The sequence below is a fragment of the Myotis brandtii genome, unplaced genomic scaffold (assembly GCF_000412655.1).
Source record: "Myotis brandtii unplaced genomic scaffold, ASM41265v1 scaffold52, whole genome shotgun sequence".
Classification (NCBI taxonomy): domain Eukaryota; kingdom Metazoa; phylum Chordata; class Mammalia; order Chiroptera; family Vespertilionidae; genus Myotis; species Myotis brandtii.
The window spans coordinates 1,397,929-1,402,029 of record NW_005369826.1 but is presented as its reverse complement, the minus strand read 5'-3'; the positions used below and the strand labels follow the sequence as shown (position 1 = coordinate 1,402,029).

At 36.9% G+C, this 4,101-nt stretch overlaps 1 pseudogene; it reads left to right on the top strand.

Annotated features, from left to right (window-relative positions):
* Nucleotides 1-1,384: 1,384 nt before the first annotated feature.
* On the top strand, nucleotides 1,385-2,379 carry LOC102250160 (annotated as a pseudogene).
* The last annotated feature ends 1,722 nt before the right edge of the window (nucleotides 2,380-4,101 follow it).

Sequence of the window (4,101 nt, the reverse complement as noted above, 5' to 3'; positions counted from 1 at the left end):
TTTTATTATGCTGACAGGGCACTCTAATAACACACACACACACACACACACACACACACACACATAAATATATATGTATATTTTTTTAATCCTCACCCAAGGATATTTTTCTATTGGTTTTTAGAGAGAGTGAAAGGGAAGGAGGAGCAGGGAGATAGAAAGAGGAAGAGAAAGAGAAACATCAATGTGAGAGACACATCGATTGGTTGCTTCCCGCACACCCTTGACTCAGGGCCCGGAATTGAACCCTTGACCCTTCAGTCTGTGGGCCAATGCTCTAACCTTTGAGCAAAACCAACCAGGGCATTCATGTATTTATGCATGTATGTATGTATGTATGTATGTATTTTGTAGTAAACCTCTTGTGATGTTGAAAAATGCTTCTATTTCTGTAGAAATTTCTTTTAGGGCATAATGTGAGTAATGCAGTTGTGAAAGTACCTTATTTATGCACTAACCTTCAGTTATTGAAGTTTGAGTTAAAACAGGTGGAGGTTTTTAAATTTCATTTAATCAGTTATTTTCAGAGAGGGAAACTACAACTCTCAAAATAATTCCAAATTTTTGTTGGTGCTTTTTTTGGATAATGCTTGAAATATTAAGGCCCGTTCTTAATTTAAAAATCAGCATAATTCAGGGCTTATGTTAGTGTTTTTAAAATATTTTTAAAAAATTAATCCACAGACAACTGAATTATAGCTATTTTATTAATAAATCTAAGGTTATTTGCTTCCATTTCTGTCAGAATCAAACTACAGTCATTACAGAAAAATGAGGCACTACAATGTACCATGTGGTTTGTTAGTAAATGAGCAAATATTTTCAAGCAATAAAACATAGCTAAAGTCATATTAATTAGACGAAGTTTTCCACCACACCGTGTTTGGCATCAGTGTATTTATTTAGCGTTAATGTAGTCAAGAAATTCGCAATGAATACCTGTTGTGCTAATGTTTATCCCCTGTGTCCCTTTAAGTTTGTGGTCCAATAATGCTTAAAGAAGGAGAATATTTAAGTAAATGTATTTGGGAGGGAAGATAGAAAAGGAAAAGATTTTGTGTGTTGTGGCATGGGTATTACTGTAAGGTTGCCTCATTCTAGTGGCCATGGTTTGAACACTCAATCAATCTGACCATTTAATTAAATCTCCTTATATTTAAAGAAATTTACTAAGGACTCAAAATTACTTTTGAAAGTGAATACATTTGAATTTTTCTTTAAAATGGGGCATTTTAATTTAAATGAAGTTCTTAAGTAGAAACAATGCCAGTGACTTGAAAATATTGTATTTTATCATAAAATTACTAAGTTCCCAGTGATTACTTACCGTAGTTTCATTTCTTTGCATTGTTCTTTTCCCTCTGAAAACAGTTTTGACCTGTAATCTAACAGTTTGCTGACATTTATTTTTTTCAGCCCTCATGATGTGTTGGCTACACTTTTAAACAACCTCAAAGTTCAGGAAAGGCAGAACAGAGTGTGTACCACTGTAGCAATAGCTATTGTCGCTGAAACATGTTCACCCTTCACAGTGCTCCCTGCCTTAATGAACGAATACAGAGTTCCTGAACTCAATGTTCAAAACGGAGTGTTAAAGTCCCTTTCCTTCTTGTTCGAATATATCGGTGAAATGGGCAAGGACTACATTTGTGCTGTCACACCATTACTGGAAGATGCTTTAATGGATAGGGACCTTGTACACAGACAGACGGCTAGTGCGGTGGTGCAACACATGTCACTGGGGGTTTATGGATTTGGTTGTGAAGATTCGCTGAATCACTTGTTGAACTATCAATGTGTTAATGTGTTTGAGACATCTCCCCATGTAATTCAGGCAGTTATGGGAGCCCTGGAGGGCTTGAGAGTTGCTATGTAGAATGTTAGAATGTTGCAGTATTGTTTACAGGGTTTGTTTCACCCAGCCCGGAAGGTCAGAGATGTGTATTGGAAAATTTACAACTCCATCTACATTGGTTCACAGGATGCTCTCATAGCACATTACCCAAGAATCTATAATGATGATAAGAACACCTATATTCGTTATGAACTTGACTATATCTTATAATTTTGTTGTTTATTTTGTGTTTAATGCACAGCTACTTCACACCTTATACTTGCTTCGACTTGGTGATGTACACTTTTAAACATTGCAGATGAGCATAAAACTGGTCATAGAGGAAGAGCTAGAAATCCAGTAGCATGATTTTTAAATAACTTGTCTTTGTTGTTGATGTTAAACAGTAAATGCCAGTAGTGACCAAGAACACAGGGACTACACACACTATACTGGAGGGATTTCATTTTTAATTCAGCTTTATGAAGATTTAGAATTCATTCCTTGTGTTTAAAGGGAATGTTTGAGAAATAAAACATTTGTGTTCCAAAAAAAAAAAAGAAGACACAGTGACAGGAAAATGGAGACCCTCCATGCTAATGCAAATATTCTCTGTTTCTATTAGATTGCTAGGCCCTGGCATTATCTCCAAGGGATGAAGAAAACACAGGTGCCACATGCACTCTTACTAGTCCTTGATTTGTAGGCCTCCCCCAGTAAAGCCTATTATCTTAACTCAGACTGTGTGACACTGTGAAAGTCATTCCAAACAAGCCCTGATATATGACAAGTGGTAGAGACTATCATCCGAGTCAACTTGCACCATATGTACTATGTCTCCTATACTCAAGATGATCTAGAGCAGGGGTGGGCAACCCCTGGCACGCGTGCCAAACATGGCACGCCAGTAACTTTTGCTGGCACACGAAACCCTCTCTTATAATCTTCCATTTACAATTTTTTTCTTAATATCGACTTTTTTATTTTTTCAGATAAATTCAGTGTAGGTGCATCTTAGATAAATAAATAATTTTACATAACAAGTTATCTTAAAGACCATAGACATGGATTGACGAGAGAGGGGAAGAGCAATTTCAATAGTGTCGAAAATGAACTACTGAGGACTTGGAATGCCATTCCAGAAAATTTTTTCTGTTTAAAAAACTTTGCAACAGCGTTACTCTTCATGTTTTCATCCACATATGCTTGTGAATCTTTGTTCTCAGTGATGAATTTTGACACCTTAAGAGATATCAAGTAGGCGTAACATGTTCTCAAAAATTAGGGTTGGCACGCAGAAGAATTTTGAGTCAGAGATTTTGCTGGTTTTGGCACGCACTCACAAAAAGGTTGCCCACCCCTGATCTAGAGTGATGGCACCATTCACCATTTATTTTAGGTCACTTAGTGAAGAAAAAGGAGAACATCCTATGGTCTTTAACAAACACCTTTCAAAGTGCCAACCAGGCAAAAGTTTTCATAACATAGTGAGAGAAATAGAATCTAAAAAACATTTTATGCTTCCCTAATATTACCATCATAATAAATTATAGGAGTCATAAGACTAGAAGATCCTCAGCCTAATTGTACTGTGCTTTCCTAGTGACAGTTTTAAAGGTGTGCATTCCCAGAAGAAGCACAGTCATAGTGCAGATGACAGGAAGAACAGTGCCCAGTCATTGTTTGATGGGTCACTGACAAGGATTCTTAATTCAACTTCATAAACCTGACAGTCAGTGGAAACTCCTCTAAGACTCTGGAATTAGGTTGATGCTCAAACTTATTTTGAGGTGCTATGAGTTTTCTTCTTTGTTTCTGTGTATTAATAGGCATTTTTGTGAGACTATAGGAGAAACTGTGTCAATAGACCCTATGCTATTTTTTTAAATATAATTTTTTAAATATAATTTTTTATTGATTTCAGAGAGGAAGGGAGAGAGAGAGAGAGAGAGATAGAAACATCAATGATGATAGAGAATCATTGATTGGCTGCCTCCCACATGCCCTGCACTGGGGATCGAGCCAGCAACCCAGGTATGTGCGCTGACCAAAGAATCGAACTGTGACCTAATGGTTCATAGGTCAACGCTCAACCACTGAGCCACGCTGCGGGGAGGGGGCGGGCAAAGTTGGGGTGTTTCTCTGCTTTTGCCTTGAGCACTGGTATGTTTACAAAAATTTGACCATTTTCCATATACTTTTCTAATCTCAGGAAAAAAAAAAGTTATCAAATTTTCCAAAAGACAACTGACATCAATCTAATTTAC